This window comes from Mesoplodon densirostris, chromosome 17 (genome assembly GCF_025265405.1).
Source record: "Mesoplodon densirostris isolate mMesDen1 chromosome 17, mMesDen1 primary haplotype, whole genome shotgun sequence".
Classification (NCBI taxonomy): Eukaryota; Metazoa; Chordata; class Mammalia; order Artiodactyla; family Ziphiidae; genus Mesoplodon; species Mesoplodon densirostris.
The window spans coordinates 26981464-26999735 of record NC_082677.1 but is presented as its reverse complement, the minus strand read 5'-3'; positions in this window follow the sequence as shown (position 1 = coordinate 26999735).

The following is an 18272-nucleotide window of genomic DNA, read 5'->3' as shown; positions in this document are numbered from 1 at the left end:
AATGCAGATACATTTTACTTATTTATTAATATATTTCTGAAATATTTTTGTACAAACAGCAAGTATAAAATTACTCCTCAAAAAAAGTTACCACTTTGAATAGTAATAATAATAAATAAAAAAATCTCATACTTGGTGACTACGGCGTTCAGTGATCCTTGGTGATGATCTTTCTAAATTTCTGATTTCAGAAAATGAAAGTCTTTATTTGGAGCATAAGGAAAATAAATCATCTTTCCCCCCTCTGATAATCTTAACATTCAAAAATTACAAATATTTTCAATGATGCGAGTAGGGAACAAAAGAGATACTGAATTTCGTTATGTAGTTGCTTTGCATCATTTTAGGAACACCAGTATTTTATCAAATCAGTCATCTAATATGCAACTGCATTCATGTTATTTCTAAAATTCTGCACTAGTTTGGAAAACTTTCTTTAAAACCTTCAAAGAGTGTTTATATTAATCTAGCACTTGGAATACCCCATGACATCACTGCTAAAACAGGAATGCTTGTGAAGGAAGAAAGGAAAATTCTGCAATTTTCCCCTACTCTCCAAAAACTAATGTCTCTTCCTGGAGTTCTTTGACAACTGGGCATTTATGAAATGTGCTCTTTTCTAGGCATTCAATTCTTTAAACAAACCGGCAGCATCAACTCTGTATGAGGATGAGATTAGAACTATTTTCTCCTTATTTTAAAGAGTTTTTTTTTTCTTAAGAGTTGAAGTTATCAAATGGCACAATTTACCATCCAGAATTTTAAAGTCATTTAGTCCATTGAACAGATTCCCATGTGACTGTAGTGCTGTATCAAAGAGAGGACAGAAGGGAAAACGAAAAATTTGAAACAAAACATGAGTGAGATAATCTCAAAAATAGCAAAAGAAAAGAAAACAAAGAGAAGATTTTCTTCCCCTTTTATCCAAATTCCCTTGGGAACAGCCTTTAATGCTCTAGAAGGTCTTAGGAAGGCAGAAAGGTTATCTTATTGGCATCAGAAATATTATCCAGGGGATTTGATTACAGGAAAAGTGAAAAGGAAGCCCCAGTTCTCTGTCTGCCCCAGGGTCACCTCTGTCTGTGATGTTCCTTCTGACGAGGCAGAAAGATAACCATATGGCCCTTCAAACATTTTTATTACTTAAGGATGCAAATCGAAGCTGGGACTGAAAAAAATAAATGTCATCCTTAACTGAGTAACAGGAATATTTAGAGGACATTTCACTAATGAGTCTCTTCCATGAAAAATAGGTTTATGCCCCTAAAAATTGCCTTGTGTTCTCTAAGCTTTTTTTCATTCTTTCTTTTCTAGCACAAGGTCAGTTTTATACAGACAATATATTGCTTCTCATAAAAATGAGAAGCCCTTCTTAATACATGCAGGCTATAATTAAAATACGTCAAGATCTGTCGCAGGGAACTTTAAGACACTCAAACACGACTGCCAGTAACAACTCTAACCAACCCATGGGGAGACTGACAACTCAAATTTCCAAGCTGCTGGCATATAGAGATTATACCAACATACATGGGAAAATATATGTAATAAAGGAGTGATAGGGGATCTGAGCCATGGAGCTGAGGTATCCAGGTGGCTTGCAGTTATTTGGGCATCACATTCACAGAAATCGTTTATGACACTGAAAGGGTTATTTAGGTGCTTGGTGTCTCACAATAACATTGGCTATCACCTGGAGTCATTAAGGATATATGGATGAAATAGTATCACAAAATGGCCTGATGAGCACTAAAGATATTTTATTTATGATTGTGAATACTCTGAAATTTGTGTTTTGGCTTGCTTGGAATGATAGGAAGCACCACTAAGTACTGGATGTGAGGGAAATTCAGTCCGAGATAAGGAAACTTAAAGAAAAATGAAGGACATGTTTCAAGTACAAGGATAAAACAAGGCTATTCGTATATAAACATGGGTTTTCACCTAGTTATATAGATCATTCTTTATAGAGTGAAGATGGATAGAGGAAAATTAGGAGACAGTTCTGTAGAAAACCTTAATTGATTAGAATGCAAACAATAGAAAGAGACAAGTGGAAGAATGTGTTAAAGATTAGATATATGCTATTGCAAACAAAACAAATTTAGATGATGCAGCACTGGCAGGTATTAGTAAAATGGTTAACGGCTGAGAGCCTGTTGTGTAGGGACTTTTATATGGTTTGCTATTCTGTACTTTCTGTTTCATACACACACACACATATTTACATACAAATCAAAATTAATTACCATCCTGTCCTGCAAGTTATTGTTGTTAGGAATAGGGACTGTTATCTCTAGAAAACAAAAAGAAGAGAAAGAGAAAGCAATAAGATCCTAAGGATGTATTGAAGCCTCTATCATAGATACTTCTCTAAATAAAACCTTTGAAAGTCTGATAAAGACCATTTTAAGTTACCATAATTTCAACTCTTGATCATACAATTACTAGAAATGTGGGCCAGTCCAAAAAGTTTTCATTTTTTTTCATTAATTTTAGCATGCACTCTGTGCCTGAAAAAAGAAAAGTAAAAAAAAAAAAAAAAAAAACCCTGATGTTCAACCTGCTTTGATAACATGTAACAGTAGACTGAGAAGGAGCATGGAAAGTATTGATTTTTATTACCAAACGTTTCTGCAACTTTATATAAGAAAACATAGTAATCACTTCTCAGATTACGACCAAACAACAACCTAAGAAGACTCGCCTTTTTTCTTTCTCTAGTTTTTTCTGGGAAACGCATACATGTTCATATTTCAAAGATGCTCTCCCACTAAGAGATAGGGGAGTAGGATTAAAGAGGAAAGGTGGCAGAGTGAACAGTGATTTAGGCAGAATGAATGTGATTTTTGTCATCCCAATAAAAGTCCTTTTGAACACCTACTAGGTACCAGCAACAGAAGAGATACAACCAAAAAACACTGTCTGTGTTCTCAAAAAAACTAAAAAACTGTAAAACGAATAAGAAAAGTATATAAATCATAGGGAAAAGAAAGTAAAGTAAGCTCAACAAATAGGTTCAGATAGCAAATCAGGGACGTGTATTGCAAGACAAAATTTCAATAGGTAGAGCCAGAGAGAAGAGAATTATGGGCACAAGGATAGTACACATTGCAGGAAGCATGAGAAATAATTGGGTAAGAGTTGGAAATCTAGTTGACTAAAGTATTGGAATATATATATATATATATAGGAAATATAAAGAGAAAAAGAAGATAGAAAAACATAGTCTGAAAACTCTTACAGAAGACTCGATCATACTGTGAATGCATATAGCAAAAATAAGTTTTGCTTTCCTCATAATTCTCTGACTGATTCTTTCCAGCCTCCTTACTGGGCTGTTATTTTTCTGATGTTCCCAGGGTTACATCCTTTTACATTCTTGACCTAATATTTAAGACATTCATATGGACTAATTAATATGGTTAATCTCCTTTACAAACAATGCCAAAAGTCATTAACACCATGATGACTTTCAAATGTGTTTCTCCAGCTTGAATATCCGGACCCCTCTCCTAAAATCCAGACCCATGTTTCCAACTACTTTATAGGTTATTCAACTCAAATATCCCTACCTAAAGCACTTCAAAATCAACATGTTGCCGTTTGCTTCTTCCCTACATTTTGTAAATGGAACTACCACTTTCCTGTTATGAAAACATTTTCCCTACTAAGCACTGAAGAAAACTAAGACTGATAAGGGAGTAGCCTGGGACCATTTACGAAGCACAGAGGACCATTCTGTGAACCTTGCAATTCCCTCCTTTTCTCACAGGGGATTAAACCAGTGGCCATATGCCAAAGGGCAGCTCTTCTGTTTGATGGGCCATGGCCTAAGAGGGAGACAGGTGCAAAGAACTGAGCAGGTAGCAAAAAATATTGACCAGATTATTTAATTTCTCAAGAAATGAATTTGACATGTAAGAAGAGAATTAGAGTATGAAGCAAATGACAATGTCAGCAGAAGTGCAAAATGCACTAAAAGAGGCAGTGAAAAGAGGGTGATTGGGTTACATTTAGGTGATGCACTGGAATAAAGATAAAGCAATTCTTACGGCTCATCATTATATTTCTAGCTATGGCACCCAGTAACTATTGGATACAAATGTGTTGACCTTTTTTGTTTTGCACAAAACTATATAGCCACTAGAACTTTCTGACTTTCTGGGTCTATGAACCTGAGAGTAGGAAGTATAAGGAAGAATTGAGATGATAAGAGGTATGTAATTAGGACCTGAAATAGTGTAAAAATCAAAAGAAAAGGTACATATGAGAAAAAAGATGAGGGATAGGATCTCCAAAACTCACATGATATAGTTAAAGGAAAAGAAAAGTTGGCTCCAATTGACTAAGCATGAATAAAAGGCTAAATCTTCAATAACATTACACAGGTTTAGAGGAGGAGTTGGCTTAAAGATGATGTAGATGAGTTCGGTTTTGGAAGTGGAGGCTGGAAATAAGGCTTAGGGAGCATTTCTCATGAATGACTGAAGTCTTAGCTGAATGAGAGTATGTTTTATGATATTTAATATTTAAGAACCATGCACAGAGCATGATAACAAATACTGTATGTAAAAATCATATAATGTAGCTTTTATTTAGTAATATTTTAAAAAGTGTGTATTGTCTTTCATCTCATTTTCTATATTTTCCCAAATAGAGTATCTAGGATTATTATTTGGGAAATAACTTGAAATATTATCATAAATTCCACATCACAGAATTATTTTCTCTGGTAAATTTACAGTTTCCTGATTGATTCTTATATTGTAATGTCTTACCATTTAGCTGTGTTTTCTTATCTAGGTAATGTTATCCATTTTCAACTTTTCAGCTTAGTTGATCACCAGTGTATGTGGTCCTTATTTCCTAAGATAAATTATTGCATTTATTTTATAGTTTGCTGAAATAAACTCATATTTACTTTTTATTGATTTGTTACCCCATCAGAAATATTTTCAGTAATCATAATTGTAAATCATTTTACTAAGTATTGGCCCTTTCTACACACACCCTAGGGCTTCCTATACCTACTACTATTTTGATTTGAGTGTTGTTTATAAATATTATTATTTTGGGACACCTTTATAAAATATGACTACAAATTTTAATTTCTCTATATTATATAATACTATAATAGATTTCTCTTAGGCCATTGGTTCTTTTATATTAAGTACACTTCTGAAGTTAGCCTACTTGTTTGCAATTATTTCCTGTCTAAAACAATGTAAATTTTTCCTTGAGTTTCAATTTCCTCACCTATGAAATGAGGCAGTAAGACTAGGGAACCTTAGGGTCTCTCCAGACCTAATGTTGGTTAATTCTTTGACTCATATAAGAGAGTTGTTTATGTCTAGTTGTTTATGTCTAGTACCAAGGCTACATAATTACTCTATTCTCCTGGCTCATTATATCATACTGGCAATGTCATTAATGTTAAATATTGAGGAAGCTTGTACAAATAACATAGTGCTCTGACCTATACCATATGCACAAGATCTTTTGCTATGAATATTTCTATTTTTCTCCTTTTTGAATATCTGTAATACTGAAGGAAATACAGGTAGAAACAGCAGGTAGAAAAGAATAGGGACATGGACACTCTTTTGGTCTAATAATGATGTCCCTTATGAAAATGTAATAAATATGTAGTAATCTTATTTTTATTGCACTTTCATCTATTCTCAGTTGAAGAGCATTTTGATCTATTCTTGATTGAAAAGCAAATCATGTCATTTTTCTGGCAACTATTGCCCTCTTGAATGATTTATACTGCAAAAGGAAGGGCACTCTCTCCATGGATATTTGTTGTGTTTTTCTTTATGCACCATTCTTAAGTAGCTGATTTATACCAGTTGAAATGCCATTATTCACTGTTGGAGAATGATGGTGCAACTATAAAAGGTTATCAGGAGGTTATATTCAGAATCCAACTGAAGCAAAACTAACTCAACTTTTCATTTCCCACCAACAGTGTAGGAGGCTTTGTCAACCTTTGCCAATTTTATTCCCCTTTCATTATCCAGAATAATGTATTTTTCATTTGTGACAGATTTATTAATTTGATCCTAGCTTTAGGCAGTGAAATGGCAAGGTTCAATTTCTTCTTTATAATAAACACTCTGTTGGATTATAAGATGGGGATAGAATGAGAGAGAATGAGAGAGAGAGAAAAAGCAAGAATTAGAAAAAGAGAGAGAGAGAGATCAGTGTTAGAGGTGAGAGATGATGGTGAACTGAACCAGGGAAATAAAATGGTATAAATGATTTAAGTGGATTTTTAAAATATTTAGATGATACATCAATAGAGTGAAGGGAAGAACATATTAAAGGTAATTCCAGGTTTCTGGCTTAAGTAGTTGGGTGGATGGTGTTGTCATTCATTCGTATTGGGTCTATCAGATGAGGAGTAATGATGGTAGTTTTGATACAGTGTAAAGAGTTTGAGTGAGAATATAATGGGGTTGTTTATACTTACTGTGTTTAGGGTTCCTATTAGATAATTTAAGCATATGCATGAAATTTTGGAACTTGAGGTAGCCAGTCCCCAGGATTGACCCCAGTGATTTCTGCCTCCTGATATTCATACCCTTTTGCAATCTCCTCCCACATTTTATCAGCATTGGTTTGTGTGACCAACAGAATATGGCAGAAATGATTATATGTCGCTTCAGAACCTGGATCATAAAATGTATCATGGCCTCCTCCTTGCTCTGTCCTGGGTAACTCACACCAGAAGAAATCAGCAGCCGTGTTTTAAGGAAGGTCAGGCAACACTGAGGACAGGTCCACATGACAAGGACATGAAGCCTCTGATAGCAGCCATGTGAACCATTGTGGAGTCAAATCCTCAGCCCCCATCAAGTCCTCAGATAACTGAAATCCCCATCAACAGATTTCTTGTAATATTTTGCAACACTTGGAACCATAACATCCAGTTAAGCTGCTCCCAAATTCCTGATCCTCAGATACTGTGTGAGAATAAAAATTCTTCTTGTTTTATGCTGCCAAGTTTGGGGGTAATTTGTAATGTAACAATAGATAAATGATAAAAACCTCAATAAAGAGAACTAAACCACAAATAAAGATAAAAATCACTGGCATCAATTTCATAGTTTTGGATGAGTTTTGCTTCGATATTATGTATAAGAAGGAGAAATATAGAGGGGGAGAATCTCCATACAACAATATTTAAAGGTCAGGAATCAGGAGGAAAATAGTCCAAAAGACCCTGAGAAGTGGCTAGAAAAGCATGAGGGGAAAAAAGGCAATGTCATAGAAGCCACAGGGAGAGAATATTTTGAGAAAGAAGGTAGAGGGAGGGGATACAGAGCTAACACATTCTGCTCAAAGGTTAAGTCAAAGAAACACAAATATAGTGACAGTCAGGAAGTCATTTGTATTGAAAGCAGTTTCAGGGAAGAATTAAAAATGGAAACAAAAAATATGAGTTGAAGCTAGACCTTGGATTGTTCTGACGACAAATGCTTATTATAATCACTACCACGATTCAGTGTTCAACTTCGGTATAGCAGCAAATTTTAATTTTGGAAGAGAACTAAAGGTGGTCTCATGTGCAGTGTGTTCGTCACTTACAACAAAAGCAGCATCTAGGTCCTCAGATTTCCAATGGGAACGATGTACCAACTATGAGCTCAAACAAAAGAATCAACAAATACACAAGGATACAAATCACCATGAGTGAACATCAAGAGACGAAAGCTGATTAAGGTTCTCAAGAAATTCAGATATTGCCATTTTCAGAAAAGAACATAAAATGATTATATCTAAAAGCATGAAAATTAAAATATGAATTCTTAAAGTGATCAAACACTAACAGAAGTCCAGAAATGAGTACACAGAATTGAAAGAGAATAAAACAGAACTCTAAATATAAAAATATTAGCATTAAAATATTCAATGGACAGGATAAACAGCAGATTAGATATGGGTAATGAAAGAATTAGCTAATTGGGGTAGGCTGTTTCTGTAAAATATTGAAGATGGAGACCAAAACAACAACTACAGCAACAACAACAGAACCCTGAGACTAGAAAAGGTTAAAAAAAATCTAGATCTTTAGAAATGATCCAGAGATCATCAGAGAGAGACAGGAAAATGGGAAATATATTTTTTTTCAAAAAAAAAAAACACAAAACAAAACAAAAAAGAGAAGCATGGAGATTAGTATGAGGCCAGTGAAACAGAATTAAGGTTAGACTAACCTATACATGAAGGAAAATATACATGATACGGGTGACTTTGCAGATCACTTGGGACAATTCCATAGATGATACTGGAACAAATTATATTCACACATTCCCCATTATATGGGGAAAAATAAAATTATATTGCTACCTCAAAATATACAAGATACATTCAACAAAATCCTATGGGGCAATTACCATGGGTCAGGCACTGCATTTATTATATGGAACTCAGCAGTGATAGACACAGTATTTCCTTTCATAAATATATTATACCCATGTCTTCCTGTCTCTGTCTTGTCTTACTTGGATTATTGAACCATCCTTCTAGATGAGATTTCTCTTTCCGGTGTGGCTTTAATCTCCACACTCATTCCAAAATAATCTTTCTATAATGTAAATCTGATTATGTGCTTCTTGCTTTAATGATTTTTACTCTTTGGAATAAAATAAACACTCCATGGCATGGCATGCCAAGAGCTTTCTCATCTCTGCTGATCCCCAGTTTCCTGATGTACCATTAAAATTTGTATATAAGTGTCTTGAGTATTCTACTACTTTCTACTCTCTGAACCCAATGTTCTCATATTCTCTCATCCTGCTATGTATTTGTCTATGCTATTTCTTCCTTGTTAAGAGATGTATGGCTACATCTAGCTTTGTCCTGCAGAAATTTCTTTCTCATCTTTTTTTAGACTCAGAGTAATCCTTGTCTCTTCTGTGAAGTAAGCAGGGACTTCTTCCTCTCACTTTCTGTACAGCTTTCTGTCAAAGCACTTAAAACATGAATCTACAGTATTTGCTTAATTTTGTATCTCTCCACTAAAATATGAGCTACTGAGGATAGGAAATTTTATACATCCCTAAGGTCGAGAACAATTCTTACACATTTTTAGATAAAATGTAAGAAAACAACAAAAATCACCAAAACCAAAAACAGACACAAACTTACAGTATCAATTGATTCTTCTTGAAATTATCCTAAATCATAGCCATTCTGGATTTGTTCCATAATATTGTATTAGAGAAAACTACTGGAACATAAAGGTCTAAAATAGCAGAATAGTAATATGAAAGCAAAGATTATAATGACAACCTTTGACTTTGGTTTTTGTCATGTAGTTGGTTTTGGCCAGCAGGTGGTAGCAAAGGAGCCTCAAGCAAGGACGTGAATTGTGTTGGAATGGCAGGTGTTGCCTTGTGCTTCTTCTGTAACCATTAGAAGAAAATGCCCTGGCTAGCCCACTAGTGGTTTTACTTTTTTATTTGCTTGTTTTTGTCCTTTGAAAATGCAAGTGCATACATAATCATTCCTTGCAGGTAATAGGATTCTGATTAAAAGGCTCTATTGAACTGTGACTTATCTCTCTACTTGGAATTTGCAAATGCTAATGAACTTACATATTTTCCTTGTGTGCCTCACAGACATCCAGCTCACTTTGTTCCCACAAAGTGATTTCCAGAAAAAGCCACAGTCCTATCCCGTTGTCCTGATGTAGAGCTTATTTACTTAGCCAAAAATATTCACCTCTGGCAGTCACATAAATCCAAACCCAAGTCACATCAATCAAGATCCTAACTCAGAGATAGACTATGTCCCTGAGACTAGCACCAGATTTGCATTTTTATTGAGCACAGTTCTACAGAAGCCATTTGAATCCGTCTGTAAAAAATTGAAAAAGTTCGTCTGCTTCACAGGTGCAACATAAAGAAAAAGACAGCCCTGAGGGGAAAAAATGAGGTCACAGCAAGAAAGGAGTCTGCTAGGGTTAATCAAAAATCTCAAACATCATAAAAAGTAAATCAAAGAACCATAACAGGATTTCTGGAGACATCAGTGCTTCAATGACTTGGCAACTCAGTTGATTAGAGTGATAATGAGGCCACGCTTTAGCGTCTTGAGTGGACCACTTACTTTGACTGTGATCCAAGCCCACAGACTTCACCCCTAACCCAAATCAGTAGCTGTGAAATATTTGCTGTCAGTTACAATGGGACCTGGTTGAAACAGTTTTGATGGAGCAGTGCAAATCCATCATTGTCCACTGAAAAAGCAGGTCAAGGTACAGGTTCTATTGATGGAGTATGTGAGAGGTTGAGTAGACTCATCTCAAGAAAGAAATACAGTGTAGTAAAGCTGAAAGATTTATCAGTTGTCAGTTTTTCCTCATGTTTTGTGTGAATGTTGTTTCATTTCATAATTCATCAGCTAAAAGTGGGCAAAGCATTATTTATGGCAATGGGTTACTCAGCCTCCTTATTTTGGGTCAGATGAGTCTTGGGATCTGACTAGCCTACCAGAAGAAAATAATTCTTTTTAATACATAATAAGTACCGATTCTTGGAAAATATTCTAGCAACACTGCCATAACTGTATGTGAGACGACTAGCTGAATAAAAACACATTATGTGGAAGAAGCACAGAGCAAGAGTTTTTAAAATTAATTTATTAAAAATCTGGGTTTTCTTATAATTATTGATATTTCACTGTGGCCTTAGTAACTAAGTTTCCTAATGAAAGTGGACATTCATATTCCATATGCAAGATCTCAAAAATGGCTGTTTAATAGAAAATGCTTTATTAGTGGGGATGTTATAATGAGAAATGTTAATAATAATGAGAGAGGGATTTATTTCAACTATCAATTAAATATTTATATGCAAATTCTAAATATTCTTCTACTTTGCTAATTTTATGCATAATCCCATAAATAAATTATTACGTGGGGAAAATATCATCCTTCATTCTAATAAATAGGGCACCTCTAAGTGTGAAGTAAAACATGGTGTAACCAAGTAATATCACTTGGTAACTTTTGAAAACATGCATTACTCCTTACAAAACCAGCAGTTTTATGACTGAGACTTTAGTGAAAACACTGAATTTACACTATGCATTCATGATTTCATACGAAATTTTTTTAAAGGACATTGAACAAAATAGTATTACAAAAAAAAATGAGAGAGAAATTGGAGAAATTGTAAGACTTTTTACAGTAGTGAGGACAAAGAACTCAAATTGCTTTCTCAAAATGTCTTCCTCCAAAGTGTTACTGGTCTGACAATCAACAAAATCTTGAGTGGAACCCTAAACCAAGGGAATATACACACACACTGAAGGGACAACACACATTTTCAAGCATTCAATGAGCAAAATGCCTCCGAAGAAAGTTGGGCATCTAGGAGGGAAATGAAAATGGCATAAATTAGCATTATCATAATTATGAGAAGTTATGAAGTCAGAAATTATTACTTCATGGTTATGAATTAGGAAATAAAGAAGAATTCTAGAATAATATACAAATGAATAATGGTTATCAAAGAATGAATAAACATTATCATGAGCAACAAATATCTCAGACACTTGAGAAAATGTTTAAACAAACCCCTAATGGGCATGTTTAGGTCAAACAGACCTGTACCAGAGAATACATAGTATGTAAATGTTAGAAATATCTTTACATGTCATAGTCAGGATTTACCTTATTCTTTATCATCCTAACCTGCTTCATTTTAATGAGAGCAACATGATGACAAAGAAACACATGAGTCAAGAAACAGTTTCATCATTAGAAAATGACAACTTCCAGGTACCAGTGTGGACATTTAATAAATGCTAGTTAGGGGATATATGACATATGAGCCTGAAAAAAAGTTGATTTTTAAAAAATCATTAAACATAGACAAGACATAAAATTTTTATTCAATATAAAAACAAGAAATGAGGGCTTCCCTGGTGGCGCGGTTGTTGAGAGTCCACTTGCCAATGCAGGGGACATGGGTTCGTGCCCCGGTCCAGGAAGATCCCACATGCCACAGAGTGGTTGGGCCCGTGAGCCATGGCCACTGAGCCTGCACACCCAGAGCCTGTGCTCTGCAACGGGGAGGCCACAACAGTGAGAGGCCCGCATACCACAAAAAAAAAAAAAAAAAGCAAGAAATGATCAAGTAGATTGAATAACATAATTGTCTAGCTAATCATCTCCATAGATAGATAACTTACATGAAAACAAGGCAACTGAAATAAACAAACTAAATTAAGAACACATTCAGGACAATTACAGAAAGAAAATTAAAGCTAAAATAAGGAAAGAAAAGTAGCTTATCAATCAAAAAACAATAGTAGTAGCCTTCTAATGGTAAAACACATACACAGGGTACTTAAACTTCCAAATAAAAAGAATTGGGAATTCCAGGAAAGTGTATTTGAAGTTAGAGACATGATACTAGAAATACAGAACAATTGTATAAAGGGAAAATATGTAAAGGTAGAATTATAGTGTCATCTTCTATGCATATTTAATGGAAAATTTGTACTCACATTTTAAGAATAGATTTTCATAAGAATGTAAGACCAGTTCATTAAAAATTCTGTGAAGGATCTGAAAAGGTATAACTTTCTATTTTAAAATAGCCATTATTTGCATCTAGTTGATAGAAAAGAGCATTAAGAAGAAAAAGAAAAGAATAAAAAGGAACAATTTGGGGACTGTTCTCATTTCTCATTGATCCATGATGCCAAGCAATGACTTGGGCCAAGCAATGACTTTTTCATCTCTTCACACTATTGTTTTTAATTCTATAAGAGGTATGATCTCTTAACCTTCTTCACAGGAGTTTTGTGTAGACAAAGTTAAGAGCATTATTTATTACAGTTGTTCTCAAAGATTCAAGGTCACAGGTATCCCCAGGCTGTCTCCCCACCTCCTGGCCAGAAGGGCTATTGACTCCTAGCAACACTGCCTGCCTTCCCTCCCAGAACTATCCCCTAAATTCTGCTCTCACAAAGGGGACTCAAAATCTCAGAGAGTGTTATGAACCTAGCCATACACTGCTCCAGTCAGAATGAGCCCCTTACAAGCAGAGTTGAAAGTTATTCTGGAACGATAGGAATTGAAGTCAGGGCCAGAGATCATGTGCATTGAGATACCCTTTAATGAGGCCGGAGAGAAGGATTCTAACCAGATGGGTGCAAGAGGAGGTGCCCATTCAGCAGTTTTAGGATTATAAAAATGATCTGTCTGGAGATATCATAGCAGCATTTTTAGAATAACATATCTAAACAAATTCAGAAAACCACATTGTTTGGCTTCATTTATGATTTCTCTGCAAATCCAATGAAAGTGACCACTTTGCTTTATTCTAGACTTTATAATTCTCCTGCTCACTCTGTCCTTTTGGAGAATATTAAAACACGATTCACTCTCCTTCAGTTTGCTGGAGATGAGATGGGATAGAAGTGCCACGGAGCTGACAGGTCATACTTTAAATTAAGTTTCCCAAATAAGAATTTAATCTAGTTTCAATAAAAGAGTTATTAACCACTTTTAATTAGGAAAAGCAAGCCTGAATCTGGGGTACTTTCTTCAGCTCCCAGTGCAAGGACTGATCGTTAGTCACTGATGGTATAAGGGCTAGTCTTTAAAGGGCTGTGATGCAGAGGCCCACCAAACACATCTCAGGGGAAAGGAGAAAGTTGAAATGCACAGTTCTGGGGATATTCCTCAGATCTTAGTTTGACTTGATTTTCAAAGGCTTTATCTTGGTGTCAATACAGAAGAGAGATTCTTTCTAAATTGACTAAAACTTTTGGCAGTCACTAAATAAGGCCAACCAGGACAATTTCCTCCTAATGAAATATACCAGTTCTTCAGCACCCAAGAAAGAAAGCTGGATTGACTAAGTATCAATACATCCGTGTACGTTAGCAGGCTAGAAATTTTGCAATTTCTTAATTTTATTTTTCATCCAATCTGCTTGATATCCAATAAAAGTTTTGCTCTTATTTGTCAGATTACAAATCAATGGCAGACTGAAGCATAAATAGGGTCATGTGACCACAGGCAAGCAATGTTTTCTTACCCACTATACATGCATCTCAAAGACCAATAAAATACAAAAACAGGATAGAACGTGCATCAGTGCTGAAAAGTTTGAAGGATAGCTCTCATTCACATTTCATACACCTTAAGCTACTTCTGCCAGATTAGGTACAGATTGAATTGAAATAAGGATAAAAGAGCCAACGTGTTTCATTATACAACTTAGAAAGTGAGCAGAAGGACTCCTGATAAAGCCTCACAGCCACTTCTTAACTTGAAAGGAAGAGAACAGACCAGGACCACAAGTGGTCCAGAATGATGTTAAGACTCCTGTTATGCAGTTTGCATAAAATCAACAGAAAGTCACATGTCAACGCTGCTTCTTACAGTGACAGAATGCTAGTTCGGGAGGGCGTTCTTCAAATAAGATGGGTAACAAAAAGTCTGTATTGTCAAAATTCATTTTGAACAGGGGTTACAAGTAGAAGAAAACCTCAGAGTCTTGAAGCCTTTCCAGCATAGGTGAGTGCAACACTCTGAAATGAGCAAGCCATGTAACTCATCAGACCTGTGAAAAGATACAAAGCAGAGGGGTCCCTCTGAAGAATCAGAAGGATCAAAGGAAACATCACTCTCTGAAACAGATGCACTGCATGCTGTTCCAGAAGATACCAGTTCTGGGTTTCCAAAAATTTTGCACAGTGACAGTGAAATACTGATCTGAAATCAGGAAAGAATATTTAAAGTTGAAAGTCAGGGTTGTGAGTCAGACTATGTTACACACAATGAGAAACATATGGAACACTGCATAATTGAAATAATGAACTGAATAACATACTCAAGGAATTCATCCAGAACTCTGAGAAGAAACATGAAATTATGAAGAAGAAGACGGCCAGATATGATAGACCCAGGATTGTAAAAATACTAATAATTGGAAGTCAAGAGAGTTTAAAAGCCAAAAACAAAGGAAAATATAATTAAAGAAACTTTAAACACAGACACAGACACACACACACACACACACACAAATTTACAGAGTTGAAGAAATAACCGAATCTATAGACAAAGTGAATGGGTTTTCTAGGTATCAGGGGAAATTAATAAAGAGACAAATATTTATCAAGATGAACATTTAGAATTTCAATGATAATTTTAAAAAATACAAAAATCCAAGAAAATAAATTTATAGATACATCAAACATTTTAAAAATGATATGTCTACTTTAAATGTTTCGAGGTGTTTGAAGATACTATAGAAAAGCCCACAATAATTTCAGGAAAGGAGAAGAATAAAATTTTTATCAAGAATTCTCTAGCTGTCTTTCTTTGTGAAAACTAGATCAAGATAGCTATCAAGACAGCCATAGAGGGGGAAGGGATAAATTAGGAGTTTGGGATTAACACATACATACTACTACACATAAAATAGATAAACAACAAGGACCTATTGTATAGCACAAGGAACTATATTCAATATCTTGTAAAAACCTATAATGGAAAAGAACCTGAAAAAGAATATATATGTGTGTGTGTGTGTGTGTGTGTGTGTGTGTGTGTGTGTATGTAACAGAATCACTTTGCTATACACCTAAAAGTAACACAACGTTGTAAATCAAATATACTTCAATTTAAAATTTCTAAAAAAATAGCTATAGATATAAAGAGGTAGTAAAAAGGAAAAAAAAGAAAAAAAACAGCACCCATTTGCATGTTTAAAATGCACTTAAAGACTGAACAATTAACTAAAACAAAGATGATAACAATAGGAAAGTACAGATATAAGATGATGGGCAACAGGGAAACCCTGTAAATAATAGAGTTGTGTTTTTAAAAGTATTGCTATTATAGTTATAAACTAATGCAAATTAAAAAGGAAAACGACTTAGGATATGTAATATATAACAGTAATAAAATTTCATAAGAACAGTCTGTGTCTAAATGTAAATTAGATCAGTAAAAACTAAAAATTGAGGAGGGAAGGTGGGAAGAAATTAAACATTTAAAATCTTTAACAGAAGAATAAATATATGCTGTTGTTTATATTTAGAAAAAAAATGATGTGTTTTTCTAAACATTTGAAGGCAAGCACTAATAGAAAAAGTAGATATTTACCTTCCAAATCAATAGGTTAAAAGAAGGAAAATAATAGGAAATGAGAGAAAGCGTAGAGCCAGCTTAGAGGACAAGCATATCCATTGCCCTAGTAACCCTATATCAATTCTAAAATCTATTATAAAAACAGACTTTCCGAATGGGGAAAAACATCAAAATTCCACAATATGCTCTTACCAAAATTCATACATAAAATAAAGTGGCAAATAAGGGCTAATTTGCAAAACAAATCATGTCCTTGAATGTTTATCACCATGTAATTGACAATAGCAAAATCCTCCATACAATATTAATAAATCTATAGGACCTTGTTAAATCACTTAAGACATTTCCATCTTAAAGGATATTATTTTTAGCATACTACTGAGATGTAAGAGAGTGTTTAAAAATGTCAGAAAAGCAGATTACAAAATGTCATTTTGCTCTTAGCTTCACACAAGTTTCTACATCTCCAGAGTTTTATCTGGGTGATATGGGTAGTTTTACTGTTTTTCATATTCTAAATGTTCTGAAATATATTTAGGCCATAGCCTATTTTAATAATAAGGAAAAAAGTAAAGGAAAGATAAATACACGAACATTGCCCATTCCAGAAAGTGTGGAGACTCCTGGTTAGGGTTTCCATAATGAGTTGTGGTGCATCTCTTCTGATGAGTGCAGCTTCAAAGAGAATAAATATTAAGGTTTTATTTATAGGTTTGTAAGTTTCAGTCTCATTTTCTCTCTTTTTCATTAATGTTATATTCAGCCACTAAAAGTGAAGGAAATTGAATAAAGGCAAATCTGAAATATGCAGTAGCTGACACAAAATAGTTTAAGAACCACCTTAGAAATTGCTTTGCATAAATATAATACCCAACACTTAATTGTCTCTTTCCTCTTAATGTGTAGCTTATACTATTAAAGCCAATTGCTTCCTATAACCCTTATAAAACACAGATGTTGTTTTCTCCTCTCTGGAAACTAACCTGATAACTTTTTCACCACAGAAATCTCTGATTATGCCTCTCTTTAAAATTGCCTGTTCTTAAACCATAGGCAACACTTACCACATAATAGAAATAATAATGAGTCAAAACACCAACTCAATCTAACCTGGGTCCATGCCTACTAAATATCTCTCTTAATATTATTTGAAACACACAGATTATCATGAGAAGAGATAACACAGATAAGGCACATAGAGTGAAATAATTAAAAAATCTTTTCTTTTGCCTGAAAGAATTCTGGGAATTAGTTAAGATCACTTTTGCAAATGCTCAGAATAACATGAAACATGATAATTTTTAGGAAGTTTAACCTTTAAATGACAAAAATCTTTTGTGAACTCATAATTATCAACATGTGCAATGATTGTTATTTTGCTTATTTTCTTTAATTTTATAACCTTGTACATACAGGTAACCATACTCTCACAGCACATGCTTGCACCTGTTGGTGCCATGTCTTTTTGTTTGTTTTATGTTATTTTCCAGTTTCAACCCATTTTCTCTTCCTTGATTAGAACGAACCTAATGTATTTGAGCTATTACTTTAAACATGTATGCATCTCTGTATGACATGGTATTCTCTTATATTCTCTGATTAATTTCTTTGTTATATTTGTCATTCTCTTATAGTGTTTTCATTTTAACTATATTTCTAAGATCTATTCAAATTTTTGTAAGTTAAAACTTTGCTTTTAGCTACTACATATTATTCTACATTTTATGAGTGTATACCTTAGTTGTAGATATCTCTGATTCTTAACTCCTAGACGTCAGAAACAATACAAAGATGAAAATACTCATACCTATCTTTTAGACACATGGGATAATTATAAATATATAAAAATTATAAAACTTATAAAGTATTATTTTGTGCATATATACATAGGCATATATAGCACACAACAAGGAGGACTCCTAGATCATAAGGAATAGACATTCTTCATTCCAGTGAATATGGTTATATCACCTAAGAGCATGTAGATAATATTTTCAGTCACAAAGAGAGCTATTGAGTTTCTTTCTACACCCTTGAAAATAAATGTTAAGACACTTCTTTCTAATTTTTGTGACTCTGAAGGATATAAGAGATTGTTTCATTTGCATTTCTTTCATCATTAGTAAGTGTGAACACATCTTTA